Source organism: Panthera tigris, chromosome B1, assembly GCF_018350195.1.
Source record: "Panthera tigris isolate Pti1 chromosome B1, P.tigris_Pti1_mat1.1, whole genome shotgun sequence".
Lineage (NCBI taxonomy): Eukaryota > Metazoa > Chordata > Mammalia > Carnivora > Felidae > Panthera > Panthera tigris.
The window spans coordinates 107,878,066-107,895,399 of record NC_056663.1 but is presented as its reverse complement, the minus strand read 5'-3'; the positions used below and the strand labels follow the sequence as shown (position 1 = coordinate 107,895,399).

At 33.8% G+C, this 17,334-nt stretch overlaps 1 protein-coding gene across 6 annotated transcripts in view; it reads right to left on the bottom strand.

The window, feature by feature from the left end:
- Positions 1 to 17,334, bottom strand: part of LOC102948923 (bifunctional heparan sulfate N-deacetylase/N-sulfotransferase 4) — a 375,766-nt gene that overhangs the window by 273,976 nt on the left and 84,456 nt on the right. The gene's annotated exons all lie outside the window — the stretch shown is intronic.

Below are 17,334 nucleotides of genomic sequence, written 5' to 3'. Positions count from 1 at the left end.
CTAACTCATATTAACTCAGAAACATCAATTACATTTATTTGCTTTATGTAAAGTTTTTGAACTTCATTCAAATACATACATGATAAAAGTGAAGTACTTTCAAGTGCATTTCTTTATTTTAAGCTGCATGATTCCTGAGGCTCTTCTTGCTTTGGTACCTTCTTTTAATCTCCACCATTTAAATTAGTGGAATAAAATGTGCTAATTCAATTCAGCCCAAATCCCTCATCGGTCAGAGAACAGAGCTGCAAACTTTTCTCAAACCCAAAGAACCCTTTTGGTTCATATGTGTGTGTGTTTGATTATAAAGAGTTCTACTTGCATTACTGAAGCAGTATCACTGACCCTTTAGGTATGCTCAGTATGTTGCAGGCTGGTGGGAGAGAAGGTGTCCCTCAAAAACACAGCAATTTATTGATGATGTGGTCTTCTGGATGAATAATATTAATGCACCCAGTGCTTCTAGTGTTATTATACTGCACAAGGTTTTGAGGGTCAGGTGGTTGTAACACATATGCTAGACAGAAGATTGGAAAAAAAAATTCAAGCAAATTTAAAAGAATATCTACCAGTTTTTTAATAATGTACAAAGACCATCACTAGTAGATCACATGACAGTAATTTTTTTTCAGATGTACAGGCTGGAAGTATAATAAGGGAAAATTTTATATTTTAAAATTCCTCAAAGAAGAGTTCAGGAACTACTTCTCCCTTTTAAGAATCTTTGGAATGCGAAGGTGCATTGGAAAATCAAATCAGAATTTCCATAGTGATATATACCAAAATTCAAATGGATATATTGCAGTTAAATATTCCAATGATGTCTTAATAAAATAATTATTAGTAGAACACTAATGAACTATGCCAAACACTAACGGCTGAGAAACAAAATAAAATAAATTAAAAAGCTGATTGAAGATTTTCCATTTTATGTAGCTTCTCATACTAATAATGCCTTTTTGTTTATTTAAGTTTGGTCATCATTCTTGTTTTAGCTATACAACAATGAAAGGAAAACTTTTTTAAATACTCAAGAGTTCTTTATCCTATTAACATATATCTACTTCATAACTCAATAAAGAATCCTACTTTATTACAGTAATTTCGGTTATTGCATCTAAATGATGACACAGTTATTCTGATCACAAAACCATGGCATTAAAGCATGGAATAGATTTATATCCTTAGCACTGGTGATAACCATACTTGGTTTTTGATTACAAGTGAAACTAGTTGATCAGTTTTTTCTCCAGTATTATTCCATAAACAATGTTTGTTAGTTAAAGAAACATACATTATTATTTGAAGTGAATAGAATAATAAAGTGAAAGCATTTTGACAACGTAAAAGCATTATATATAATATTAATGGAAGATATTCTTAACATAAAACTCTAGCATAAAATACTTTAAATATCTGTTAAGAACAAAAAATATCTGAGATTCTGATTTCAAAAAATGGTAGGAAAAGAAAAAGTATACTGTCCTTTTCTCATAATTTATTCATAAATAAACTAAGTCTTGGGGCCAGAGGGACCCACCAGATATACATATGTAAAAATAATGGAAACCAACCACATATTGCTTTCTTTCCTACTCCTAAGCAAAGTTGGAAACGTTCACACTACTCATATTAAACAATAAAAATAAAATAATCCCCAAAGTACATTGAATAGTTTTCTCATAATTTTCTTTGTATATTATATTTTCTAGTGATTAAAAACCACTTAATTTATGAAATTATTAACTTTTCAATTTCCTAATCTATTATGTGGAGGAAGTGAAGAAAACAACAAATGAGTGATTCTAGGAGGAAATCTTTTATGCAAGAGAATATAGGGAAAAATTATTTTCTCAAAGTGATTTTTAAGCACTTTACCTGTGTTCACAATTTATGGGCCTTGCACATAAGTCAAATGTAGCATGTATCCGATTAGCTTGTAACAATACACATTATGCAAAGCGTTTGCCCAACTGCTCATAGTTGAATTCTATTATTTTTCTTTTGACACCTCACGAGGTGTCTATTAAGACATAGGCCCAGAGATATGCCAATCATCAATTATCCTTATTAAAATCAATTGAATTTAACTAACACACTTTGAAGTTCCTCACATTTTTAATTCAATTGCTATCAAAGTCTCTTTTTTTTTCAACTGAGTTTCCTTCAAAGTTCAAAAAATGTATCATATGCATGGTTTTGAAATTTTAAAACTGAAAAACTTCAAAAATATTCAATGATACCCACTTAAAATGGACATAACATGTGTAAAGTATGTATCAGTGCCCATTTATTCACCAGAAGAAACAGAAAACAAAATTAAGTGTGTTTATTGAAAATGTAAAGTCATTTATAGTCAATTCATTTTCACAAAGTCAGAGGGTAATTATATCTACTAACAAAAATATTATAAGAGTTCAGAGAAATTCAGCATATTTAAGACTTTCTAAAATTCTTATTCATTATTCTCTTTACCATTAACTTTTGTTGTTGCTACTAAAGGCATGCATCTAAAATAAATATAAATTTACCAAGAAAATAATAAAGAAATATTCCCAAGTACCTTACAATTCCTGTTTAAAAAAACCTTCACAGGCATGTACACATTATAAATAGAAGATATTATAGTTTTAAACATACATTTTCATTTTTCCAAGTTTCATTTCACTTCCTTAATTCTGTATAAATGACAACTTTGAATAAATACAAGTAATTTAATTTACAATTTAAGCTACTAAAGTTTATGCATTCAGGATTCTGTTACCATGGTACCACTTTCTGTCCTCTTTCCTATCCTTCCTTCCTTCCTTCCTTCCTTCCTTCCTTCCTTCCTTCCTTCCTCTCCCTCTTTCTTTCTTTCTTTCTTTCTTTCTTTCTTTCTTTCTTTCTTTCTTTCTTTCTTTTTCTTTCTTCCTTCCTTCCTTCCTTCCTTCCTTCCTTCCTTTCTTCCTTCCTTCCCTCCTTCCTTCCTTGTTTCCTTCTCTGTCATAAGCAACTTTCTAGTTGTCCCACCTAACACAAAAAGGCTCTTACTAACTCTTTTTTTAAAGGAAAAATCATGAATAGAAGAAACTGCTATGTTCAAAGTTTATGCCTGCAGAGAGAAAAGCCTCTAATTGAGCTATGAGTGACTAATACAAAAAGTTTTTTTTTAAGGGCGGGGGGGGAAGAAACCCTTCTGCAAGTAATTACTCAGATGAGAACTCCTGTGAGAAAGAAGGAGCATAAAATCAGCTTTGCTTCATAGAAATCATATACATGGTGAAAAGAAAGTAGTGTCATATAGCATTACTTATGTAACAAACACTCCAGACAGACTTAAATGTTATCTTATTACACATCTGGATCTCTTGTTAGCAAATTACTGAGTGAGAAAAAAGGGTAACCGCAGGTTGGAAGAAAGAATTTTCTTGCCAGTATCACTATAGTGCATTGTTTTAGCAAGAGAGAAATCAGTATGCTAATGCTTCAAATAAATCCTTTGAAGATGCAAAGCTAGATGGGCCAAGTGAGGGAAAAACAATCTAAATAGTCCAATTCCAGTTTGGCTGACAACTGCCTAAAGGAACATGATTTTTAATAAATAGCAGATGTTGGCCAAAACATCATTGAATCACAAAATTATTTGTTGTGTAATGAAAGGGTAGCACACAAGTGACACCTTGAGTGAGGTGAGAAAAGACAGTAGAAACTAAATTTATAAATACCATGGTCTGATCACTGCTATGAAATTTTCAGTGAATTTCTCTTTTTGAGGTTACACAAAGGTGGTTAGAGTTTATAAAGTATATTAATTAGGCCACAACTCCAATGGGAGTCTCTTATCAGAGAAGAATCTTTAAATACCACAAAGTGCTTCAGTATGAATGGGGTATCTAACAATAGGCAGTTTCACTTTATTTCTTTTCTTTGTAATGTGTTTGCCAAATTTTTTATTGTGCTTTAATGATAATTTCCTTTTGAGTTAGGTCTAACAAATCCAGTCATTTTATATCCTCTGATTTAAAGTCCCAAATGTTCAAAGTGAAAAAATGTACTTGTGGACCAGAAACCTAGCATCATGATGATAAATTTGTAAAAAACCCTTTCAGTCATAGAGAGTATTTTGTTTCATCTGTTAGCAAAGTCCTTCTATCTTAGGTATCCCAATATCATTTGTTTTCTGTCTGCTACAGTCCTTTGGGGAAAGTCATCTCATTTATGAGCTACTTCTACTAATGCTCTGATCAGCATGGGAAATCTTAATGTTTCACCAAGCCTTCGTAAATCAGTTTCTGTCCTGTTAGCTCCAATGCCTCACTCTAAATTATCATCACTCTAGGATAATCCACTGGATGCTCCCAGTCTTTCTTCCATTTGGTTTCAGTATAACCATGTATTTTAGGAGGGTGGTGTTGAGAAGTACCTTCTGTAACCCACTAGTGGTTAGGTATGCAACTCTATATTACCACTATTATCTTAGAGACACACACTATTTTTTTAATTGAAATAGAGTTGACACAAAATGTTACATTAGTATCAGGTGTACAGCATAGTGACTTGACAACTCTGTAGGTTATGCTATGCTCACCATAAGACATACACTAATTTTGGGTCTCAATTATAATCTCTGCAATAAAGTCTTTGCTTTTGGGGGACAGAGATCATATTTTGTTTTCTTTTGAGATTTATATCCTCAATACTTAGAGCGGTGCCATGGCACAGAATAGATATTTACACTTAAAAAAAAACTTATGGAGGCACCTGGGTGGCTCAGTCAGTTCAGCGTCAGACTTCAGCTCAGGTCATGATTTCGCTCGGTTTGTGAGTTCGAGCCCCGCATCGGGCTCTGTGCTAACAGCTTAGAGCCTGGAGCCTCCTTCAGATCCTGTGTCTCCTCTCTCTGCCCCTCCCATGCTCATGATCTCTCTCTCTCTCTCTCTCTCTCAATAATAAATAAATGTTAAAAAAAGGAAAACAAACAACTTATGAATGAATGAATGAACAAATGGTGGCAACTCAGGGTTAGGAAATAGGGAAGGGGTGTACTAAGATTTTGCATACAAATGTATTTCCAATGCAACCACTGCACTAGCTCTATATTCCATGAATTGAAGCAACAGCTAATTTCAAAACAAAGATGCAGAGATGCATTAAAAGCAATTTTCCCTAGATTAAAAAAAGCCCAGATTAGTTTTTCATTTTGGAACCCATGTCATTAAAATCTCCCTAATATTACTCATGAATAAAAATATTTTAGTAAGAATAAAATCTTCTTTTCTTCTTTAAATGTTAATAATATATATACATATATATAATTTACTTTGTATTTACAGATTCAAAAGAATGAAATTGTCAATTCTAAATTCTCCATCATGTAATATGATTTGTCTATCTTCTATATTATAATAAGCATCATATTATTTTAGGGCTATAATTCAAGTTTTTTTTCTTTCTGAATAGGAGTTATCATACATAAAATAATTATAAACTAACTGGAAATAGATGCAGTACTCTGAATATAGAGATATTTTACTAAAAGAACAAAACAAATACTTGAATGTAATATAAAATAAAATAAATGAAGCAAAACAAGTTATGTAACAAATTAAGTAAAATAATACTGTAAACACATTTCATAATAAAGAAATGATAAATTTGTTTGCCAGTTCGGCTGTTTATATCTTTTTGAGAGTAAGGAAGAACACAGCAATTAAATTAAGATGGGAAAAAGAAGCATGTGATAACCACAGAAGTATGTCAAAAAATATACTTATCATCCTGCTAAAATCTACAATATTTTAGGTTCCCATAGAGGGCAATATTGTATAAAAGATGGTGAATCAAAAATCTGCCAATTCATCTCTGTTGATATGCTTTAAAGAAAACTGCTGTTACCATAAATTTGATGCTGTACTTCCCCTCAAACTCTGACTAATATATAAAATGATGCACACAAAAACACAGAGCAGACACTCATCAAAAGCAAAGAAAATTCATTTGGTATGCTACTTACTGGTAGATTACCTGAGTGAATTACCTCCAGTTTCACCTACATTGGACTCAATCCCTGAATCTAGATAGTAGATTGCAATCTATCATATAATTATTTAGTCTAGTGGAAATATTAATGAAATAGTGCTTTCCTCAGTGCCTGGAAAAGAAAGATAAACTACAAATAAGATGAAAGCCATGTCTATAATGTGAAATCAAGCATCACTCAATCACAAAAATCTCTGTTGTGTACTGAAAGGGTAGTACATAAGTGAGACTCAAGATGAGGTAGGAGAGGACAGTGGACACTAACCAGAGATATAACTATAGTGTAGGGATGGGGTATGGAGAATGCAAAATTACACTTAGCTATGGTTGCTTTGCCAGAAGTCCCTTCTGCTCAGAGATGCTAAATATCATTACAACTTTAAAGCATTTAGTCTCAAATGACTTTTATAGTAACTGCTAGTTTGAATTGAGCTTATACTGAAAGCAGTGAAGGAGGCATGATATTAATTTTAAGTATCCAGTCATCTATAAATTTTAATACACGTGGTGATATGGAGTACAAGGAATTACGGGGCATGCTCTGGTAGTCTATCAGCTATGACTCAGGTGCAATTCTAAAAGAGAGATGGCTTTCTAAGTTCCCCTCTGTTATGGAATGTCCTTTCCAAGATTATTGTGATGATATTGTATAGGAAGTATTTTAAAACTGGGGCACCTGGGAAGCTCTGAGCTCTTGCTCTTTGTCCCTCCCCCACTTATACACTCTCTCCAAAATAAAATAAGCATTTTTTTAAATTATAAAAACAAAGGAAGTATTTTAAGGCTAACATAAATTAATTAAAATGAATAAACTTTATCATATTTTTAGTTCCTTAGTCATAAGAAACAGAAAACTAGACTTTTTTTAAAGTTTATTTATTTATTTTGAGAGAAAGAAAGAGCAGAAGTGGGGGTGGGGGACAGAGAGAGGGAGAGAGGGTGAACCCAAAGCAGGGTCCACACTGTCAGTGCAGAACCCACAGCAAGGCTCAAACTGACAAATAGTGAGATCATGACCTGAGCTGAAATCACCTTAACCAACTGAGTCACCCAGGCTCCCGAAAACTAGATATTTTATTTAGGATATTGCTTCATACATAAGGGTCAAATCAAAGTAAAATGAATTGTTTAGTTCAAATTGCCATGCTAATCTTTAAAATAAAGTTTATTACTTATCAAGCACTGCTTCTCAAGTGTAAATAATTTAATATCCCCCGTCGGCCAAACTAACTAAGGGGTATGTGTATGTATTTGCAATTAAGCAAAAACTTGTCCCAGATTTCTTAATCTGGTTTATGTCCCTGTCTCATATCTCATATTACCTTGGAAGGAATTATTCCTCTAGCGTTAATCATTATCTGGCCTGGCCCTCAAATCTCCACTGTTAAGGTGATATATTAAAGGAGGCTATTTGTTAAACTTGATATTCTCAGTCACTGCAGTCAGCCAAAGCCTGTTTCAATATGCTTACTATTATTATACATTCAATACCAAAATTATGTTATCTTCAAGTCATTTATAAGTACTTCAGAATTTACAAAAGATGTTCTCATAGATTGTTTTGAGTCTCACGATGATCCTATGATTAGTGCAATATTGCCTACATTGTACATTGAGACACAAGGAGCAAATCTGGAATCTGCAAATGGATTCATCAATTCCTAGCCTTGTTATCTTTTCATTACACCAAAGAGTTTCTCTGAATGAATCATCTAGAGAATGATCTTTTATATAACTCTGTAAGCTGGATGGCCTTTCAGGTGGCCATCTAAAACCCTGTACTCTGTCATACACTAGGTGAAATGTAGATACAAGAGGAATCAAGCTCTCAATATTTCAATATGGCAAGTTGACAAGAAGTTGGCAGGATTTAAATTTCAGTATCTACTCCACAAATATCTTGTACACAAATACGTACCTCGTATTAGAACTGGTCTAAAGGCCTATCTATATAGCAAGAAGGATTTAAGGCTAGGCTTTAGAACAACTAAGCATATGGGGAATTGCAGTTATTGAAATATGCTAATGGAAATAACATGAAGGAAATCTGTTATATTTCATTTTCTGTATACTTTCATTTAAACCATACAATTTATTTTTCTGGTGTGAAAAAGAGAAATGAACCAGAGAATTTTTCATATGCACCCATGATGTTACTGGTTATTAAATTTATGTCACACACACACACACACACACACACACACACATGCACACACACACACACACACACACAAACTGAGACAAGTTTCTTAAGTTCTTACTATGACTATGTGCAGTGAATGTGATGCTTTCTATTTGTTCTATCCCTTTCTTTTCCTTTCCATTCCATTCCATTGCATTCCATAAAAATTTTGAAATGCTGACATTAATCTATTAATGTAAATGCACATAATGAGCCATGGCTTACTTTTAAAAGATACAACTCTGGATTCATTATATAACTATACAATACTGAATATAAAAAAGATAAAGTCATTTCAACATTTTTATAATTGGAACTTTTTCTTAATTTTCCATTTAGCTGACTGTTTTTATAACCTTAAGAGAATACCTTTTTTATTTCATTAAGCAACTATCAATAGATGATGCTATTCTTTGGAGAATACAGAGCCAAAGAGGTAGACCAGGTTAACATATGAACATACAAACAAATGGGACTTTCAATTATACACTAATAACACTGGCCTCTTAATGTAGAGAACAACAGAGTAATTAATATATTAATACTCTTTGGGACTTTAATTGTTTGCAATTATAAATTTATAGACTAACACTTAGAAATCCCAAACTTCCAATTAAAGGGAGAAATGAGTTGCCAAAAAGTCATGGAAGGAAGCACTCTGTATTTTTTCATTATTTGTGGGAAAACAAAAAAAAAGTTTACACTTCATTGCATCATAGAAATCTTACAGCTACCTTACAAGGCTAGAATGATTTTAGAGTGCCACTAATAAACTCATTTTAATTGTGTACTGTCTTTAGTGACAGTATTTCCAACCTAATTCTAAAGTATACAAATAAACAAACAAACAATGCTTTTCTTTTGTGAAATGTGCAGCTATAATTTAAGGGAAAAAAATCAGTGCTTCAAAATTAAGAGAGGAATGTAGTGGGATGCATTATTGACCCTACTTCTTTATTCCTGCCAGTATTAAAGTCTTTTGTCATGTGACTTTGTAGTTCTTCTCAGTAAAAAGGCTACCTTATTTTCTCACCCTTTCATTTTTAGTTCTGTTACATGAGGGATTTTGGCTAACAGAATGAAGAGAAAGTAATATTATGCTAATTCCAAGCTGAATGCCTGAGAGGCATTATATGTTTAAACTTCCTTTCTTGTAACTCCATTACTGTAAGAAGGATATGCCTGCCTGGTATGTGGATCAACATTGCCCAGCTAAGATGTCCTAGCCAAGTACAGCTTAAAGCAAAGCCCCTAGTTGACCTATAGATGAATAAATAAACCTAATCCATACTAGCAAAACCTAGCTATATCAGCTGATTCATGATCAACACAAAGCAGAAACAAACTGTATTAATTCAATGGATGTGAAACTAAATGCAGCTCTGAGTTACATATTAGTATTGCCCTCATTACATAAATAATAGTAAAATAGATAATATAGTAATTAATTCACTTTAGTACTACATTTTTTGCAGTTATGGAGTTTTAGACAAGCACTTTGGAGACAAAATTTTCACAATTTTAAGGGATAAAATAAATGTATTTAAGCTGCTGAATTTTGGGTAGTTTGTTTTACAGAATTATTTAACTGACACCTAAAGTTGCTTTCTTCTGTGTCTAAAGCCATTTTGAAAAGATCTTATTCTACTACTCAATATATAGATGATGTGAACTGAAACAAGAAAAAATGATCATACATTTTCTTAGCATTAGAATTTATTACAGATTTTGAAAATAGCAAGATTTCTTTAAAAAATACACCTTTTAAAATGTGAGTACTTTTTCAAAGTTTTATTTAAATTCTAGTTAGTTAACATACACTACAATATTGGTTTAAAGAGTAGAATTTAGTGATCCATCCCTTATAACACCCAGTGTTCTATATAATAAGTGCCTCCTTAATACCCATCACCCATTTAGCCCATCCCCCCCCCCACTTCTCCTCCATCAATTCTCAATATGTTCTCTATAATTAAGAATCTCTTATGGTTTGTTTCCCTCTCTTTTTCCCCGTCTTCCCCTATGGTCATCTGTTTGGTCTCTTAAATTCCACATATGAGTGAAATTATATGGTATTTGTCTTTCTCTGACTTGTTTTGCTTAGCATAGTATAGTCTAGCTCTATCCACATCGTTGCAAATGGCAAGATTTCATTGTTTGTGATAGCAGAAAAATATTCTATCATATATCTATATATATGTATGTGTGTATATATATATGTATGTGTGTGTGTGTGTGTGTGTGTGTATATATATATATATATATATATCCCCCACATCTTCTTTATCCATTCATCAGGTGATGGACATTTGGGCTCTTTCCATCATTTGGTTATTGTTGATAATGTGGCTATAAATGCTGAGGTACATGTGTTCCTTCACATCAGTATGTTAGTACCCTTTGGGTAAATACCTAGTAGTGCAATTGCTGAGCTGTAGGGTAGGGCTTTTTTTAACACTTTGAGGAATCTCCGTACTGTTTTTCAGAGTGGGCTGCACAAGTTTGCATTCCCACCAGCAGTGTAATAGTGTTCTCCTTTCTCTGCATCCTTGCCAACATCTGCTGTTTCCTGTGTTGCTAATGTTAGCCATTCTGACAGGCATGAGGTGGAATCCCATTGTGGTTTTGATTTGTATTTCCTTGATGATGAGTGATGTTGAGCATCTTTTCATGTGTCTGTTGGACATCTGGATGTCTCCTTTGGGAAAATTTCTATTCATGTCTTCTGCCCATTTATTAGCTGTATTATTTGTTTTCTGGGTGTTGAGTCTGATAAGTTCTTTATAGATTTTTGATACTAACCCTTCATCTGATATGTCATTTGCAAATATCTTTTCCCATTCCAAAGTCTGCCTTTTCGTTTTGTTGATTATTCCCATCACTGTGCTCAAGGTTTTTATCTTGATGAAGTCCTGATACTTCATTCTTGCTTTTGTTTCCCTTGCCTCCAGAGATGTGTCTAGTAAAAAGTTGCTAAGACCAAGGTCAAAGAGATCAGATTTTGATGGTTTCTTTTCCCACACTGAGGTCTTTCATCCATTTTGAATTTATTTTTGTGTATGGTGTAAGAAAGTGGTCCAGTTTTATTCTTCTGCATGTTACTGTCCAGTTTTCCTGACACCTTTGTTGCATAAACTGTCTTTTTTCCCCCATTGGATATTCTCTCCTGCTTTGTCAAGGATTAGTTGACCGTATAGTTATGGGTCTATTTCTGGGTTTTCTATTCCATTGACTTCCATGTCTGTTTTTGTGCCAGTGCCGTACTGTCTTGATGACTATGCTTTGTAATATAGTTTTAATTCTGGAATTGTGATTCCTCCAGCTTCACTTTTCTTTTTCAAGATTGCTTTGCCTATTTGGGGTATTTTGTGGTTTCATACAAATTTTAGGATTGTTTGTTCTAGCTCTGAGAAAAGAGCTTGTGGTATTTTGACAGAGATTGCATTAAACGTGTGGATTGCTTTTGTAGTATAGACATTTTAACAATATTTGTTCTTCCAATTCATGAGGATGGAATGTTTTTACATTTCTTTGTATCATCTTCAATTTCTTCCATAAATGTTCTATCATTTTCAGAATACAGATCTTTCACCTCATTTGTTAGGTTTACTCCTATGTATCTTACGGTTTTTTGTACAATTGTAAATGGAATCAATTCCTTGATTTTTTCTGCTGTTTCATTATTGGTGTATAGAAATGCAACCGATTTCTGTTCATTAACTTTATATCCTGTGACTTTGCTAAATTTTTGTAGTAGTTCTAGCATTTTTTGGCAGAGTCTTTCAGGTTTTCTACATAGAGTATCATGTTGTCTGCAAATTGTGAAAGTTTGACTTCTTCCTTGCTAATTTGGAGGCCTTTTATTCCTTTTCGTTGTCTGATTGCTGAGGTGAGGACTTCCAGTACTATGTTAAATAACAATAGTGAGCATGGACATCCCTGTCTTGTTCCTGACTGTAGAGGAGTTCTCAATTTTTCCCATTGAGGATGATATTACCTGTGAGTAAATTTCAAGATTTTTCTTTCTTTGGTTAGGTCTGTCAATCTCCATGGAGCAAACACATTCTATATTTCCTAACAAATTTGCTTTTTATTGCAAAGGTAAAGATGGATTAAAAACAGAAATGTCACTCATCAACTCAATAAAATTTGTTTCCCCCTGTAAAGACATGGAATAAAATCCACATAAAAAAATTTAAAGGGGCATATGGGTGGCTCAGTAGGTTAAGCATCCAACTTTGGCTCATGTCATGATGTCATGGTTTCTGAGTTTGAGCCCCATGTTGGGTGGGATCTGTGCTGACAGCTCAGATCCTGGAGCCTGCTCTGGTTTCTGTATCTCCTCTCTCTCTCTCTGCCACTCCCTGGCTCATGCTCTGTCTTCTCTCAAAAATAAATAAACATTTTAAAAAATTAAAAAAAATCGGGGCTCCTGGGTGGCTTGGTCGGTTAAACGTCCGACTTCGGCTCAGGTCATGATCTCACGGCCCGTGAGTTCGAGCCCCGCGTCGGGCTCTGTGCTGACCGCTCAGAGCCTGCAGCCTGTTTCAGATTCTGTGTCTCCCTCTCTCTGCCCCTCCCCTGCTCATGCTCTGTCTCTCTCTGTCTCAAAAATAAATAAACGTTAAAAAAAAATTAAAAAAAAAAAATACAAAGAAACCAAACCTTTTTTGCTTTGGTACCAAGTGATCCTAAATTTACAAAGAAAGATTTCCTTTTTGACTGATGAAAGGCTAGATAATCATCAATTTTACTGTGAGGGAACAATTGTGAATAAAGTAGATTTAATTATAATAAAATGCATTAATAACTGAAGACACTCAACATAAGTTTTCACGTTGGAGTGATTTAGTCTGCTTAAAGTGAGACAAATTAGTATTTCACGAATTCGTACTTACAGGATCATTCTTCTTTGCTCAGTAAAAAATACTAAACAAAGAAACAAACAAACAATAGCCTCAGAATTTGATTCCTAACTTCAACAAGGTAGCTGTTGGTTTGCCATCTCCCCTTTCTGTTAAATTAACTGAACATATGTTCATACTTTCATATAAGAAATACATTGACAAATGGTTAGTACACATCAAATCTCTCACCTTTTGATTCTAAGAAATAGGAATAATAATATCTCAAATGATAATATCAAGTAGGAATAATGATCATGACAGTAACAGTGCTACCACTCATCTCACCAAGCAGCCTCAGTGACAAAAACAAGCAGCCACTATTTCTTGAACCCTCACAAGGGTCAGGCAATATGCTAAGTTATTTGAGCTTCCGTTGTTCAAATTTTTAAACAAAACCAAGGTCAAGATGGAATAGGATCTGGAATAGGACACAGCTAATGCAAATATCAGCATTTATACTCCACAATGAGTTGAGGAATGAGAATAAGAAGAGGAAAAAAGGGAGAGGAGGAGCAAGTAAGAACAGAATAGATATGATGCTGTAGCCTCGTGATAATGATTATAGCACATTGTATGAGCTTGGTATCTTCTAAGCAATTTACTTTTATTAACTCACTTAATCCCCGTGGAAAAACCTGCCTGATAAGAATACAAACAACGATATTGGAGCACTGAGGGGTTAAGTATCTAGTTTGCCCAAGCTGGTAGGTTTGGCATCTGAACTTAATTTGTCCAGCTCCTGAGCCCATGGTTTTAACCTCCTGCTACTCGCATAGAGAAGCAGCATCCAGTTTTCTAAAATGGAAAGACTTTTACTCTTTCATTCCATACTCTTCAAAGCACTATTAAATCTTCCAATGACTTACATTTCAAAATGTCTGAATTATGAAACACAGAATAATGCCTCAGTGGAAAACAAAGCAAAACATTAAATCATTACTAAGATAACTTTAGAGGCAATGCACTAAAGGAAGGAAAAGCCATGCCAGACAACAATCAATAAATTGAAAACATCAATAGCAAATTAAAAAGAATGCCAGAATAAAATTTAAGAAAGTAGCTAGTCGTATGAGGGGCCTATAAGCAAACTTATAAAATCTGATTTAACATGGAATATCCTAGTTGATTCCTGCTTTGGGCTTCCTATCTGCCTGGTTTAGCATTTTCCTGGATTTTTCATCTTTAAACAAAATATAAGCATTAATATCTTAATAAGCCAGCATGAGATTGATGGAGTCCCACTTGCTATGCCAGCTTCTGCCATATTGTTCTCTTGTATCATGTCAGACATATATGCAAAGCAGAGTTCTTACTTCAACATGTGGTTAAATATGAGAGACTATTAATAGTAATGGTAATTAATAGTAATAATACCCTTCTTTTTGGTCTTTTCATGGGCTATTCCAGTCTCAGTTTAACTCCCACCTCTCTTTTGAGCTCAGCATTCTGAATATTTGCTGATGAAATGAAGGTGCTTGGGTACTAGTAGTCAAGAACCTGATTTATGCTGCTGGGATGCCTTGGAGAGTGTTGAAGCCCACCAGATGTTGGAAGCCACCAGAATGCCAGTCAGTTGGATTGGTGGGAAGTAGAATTTATTACCTTCATAAATGTGAAATATATTTTGGGTAATAAAGAATAAAGAGCCCTACCATAGGGTTTGAAGAGATTATAGATAGTAGTTAAAATATTCTTGCTACAGTGTTTTTGCAATATATTTTATGCAATAATGTGCAACTATTTATATTACTACTTGAAAATGCTTTTTTATTTTGCAGTAATGCTTTTCTGTAGCAATGAGATAAAAAGTTCACGTACAGTGAAAAAATTACTTAATTTGTTTAAAAAACTCAATAAAATGTCAACATTTATCATCTACTAAGACTATTGTGTTATCATTTCCTATTAAGACAATCACAGCGGGGCGCCTGGGTCGCTCAGTCGGTTGAGCGTCCGACTTCGGCTCAGGTCATGATCTCCCGGTCCGTGAGTTTGAGCCCCGCGTCAGGCTCTGTGCTGCCAGCTCAGAGCCTGGAGCCTGCTTCTGATTCTGTGTCTCCCTCTCTCTCTGACCCTCCCCCACTCATGCTCTGTCTCTCTCTGCCTCAGAAATAAATAAACATTAAAAAAATTAAAAAAAAAAAGACAATCACAGCAAATCTGCTATATTAGCCCTATGATCTATTTAAAACATTATAGTTAATTTAATTAGAATGTGCCCTAAGATGAGAATTTATCATACAGAACCCCGAAAAGAAAAATTTACATATTATTTTGTGAAGTGTGAGTTTTCATTCAGATCATATGAATTCTCCTAAATTAACTTTTACCATTTTCAATAAAAGGTTTCTTCTGCATGAAATAAGATGTTAGTATTGGCCCTTTAGAAAAAAAAAATAATGACACAAAAAGTTAAAATGATGTCATTTGATGATAGCACATTCAGGGACTTAAAATATAAATCAGAAAAGTTAAATCTATTAATAGTTCAAATTTTTTTCTCCAGTTCTAGAAGTCAAAGTAAAGCTATTAAAAATTAATGTGACACTTGAGTAGGGAGGTGGGGAGCAGGATGGGTTGATTGGTAATGCGGATTAAGGAGGGCACTTGTGAGGAGCCTTGCATGATCTATGGAAGTGTTGAATCACTATATTGTATATCTGAAAGTAATATTACAATGAATGTTAACTAACTGGAATTTAAATAAAAACTTAAAGTCAATGTGACATTAGATATTACTGTAAATGTTATTATAAACTCAATTAAAACTCAATATTGAAAATAATGATAATTTATTTTACAATTAAAAGAGCAAATTTTGGTAGAGCAAAGCATCATGGTAGAACAATGATTTTACTAAAATTAGTAAAAAAAAGAAATTTAAATGTAATTGAAATCAGTTGTGGTGCATACATAATTCACAATTAATTCCAAATGGCATAAAATATTTTCCAAATGTAAAGAAAACATGTACTTATCATAACTTCTAAATACTTGTGTATGCATATATAAGCTGGAGTAAATGAACTATAGTATTTTTGTAAGGTAGCAGATAGCTGATATGTATTACATAGTGTATTATGTTACATATATGTATGTGCATGTATTACATGTATATGTAAATTTATCATAGTGATATGTGCTTTATGGGATGGGATAAAATGGTAATCTACAATACCAAAGCATCTAAAATAATCACAACAAGAGACAGCTTATCTTGAAAAAAAAAAAGTTGAAGAAAAGTACCCTGAAAATGATCAAAAGACTGTACTTTTAAAAATATTATCCACTCTATTAAAGAAAGAATAGAGAAGAGCCTACATTTAGGAGCTTTTTCAACATCTCCAGGTAGAATACTTTCGCAATTAAAGAAACCCATGGGGGAGGGGAAGAAAAAAAAAAGAGGTTAGAGTGGGAGAGAGCCAAAGCATAAGAGACTCTTAAAAACTGAGAACTGAGGGTTGATGGGGGGGTGGGAGGGAGGGGAGGATAGGTGATGGGTATTGAAGAGGGCATCTTTTGGAATGAGCACTGGGTGTTGTATGGAAACCAATACAATAAATTTCATATATTAAAAAATAAAATAAAATAAAATAAAATAAAATAAAATAAAATAAATACAATGAAAAACAAATAAAAATAAAAATAACTTGCTTTTCAGAGAAAAGTTAATTAAAAGTATAATCAATTAGAATTTATTAGTTATAAAATGCAACTCTAAAATGATTGCAGGTGATGTCATAAAAATTTTAAATGTCATTGTAAAAGCGTATTTGCAGAAAATTATTTATTTATTTATTTATTTATTTATTTATTAAGTTTATTTATTTATTTTGAGAGAGAGTGTGTGTGCATGCGTGGGAGAGGGACAGAGAGAGCAGGAGAGAGAGAATCCCAAACAGGCTCTGCACCATCAGCATGGAACCCAATGTGGGGTTAAACCCCTCAATTATGAGATCATGACCTAGCCAAAATCTAGAGTCAGATGTTGGGGCACCTGAGTGGTGTAGTTGGTTAAGCATCTGACTTCAGCACAGGTCATGATCTCATGATACATGGTTCATGGGTTTGAGCCCATTGGAGCCGCCCGTTGGAGCCCTTTTGAACCGCCCACTCAAGCCCCATTTAAGCCCCACATCAGGCTCTCTGCTGTCAGCATGGAGCCCTCTGGGGGCTCCTCTGCTGCCCCTTCACTCTTCCCCTCCCCTGCTTGTGCTCACTCAT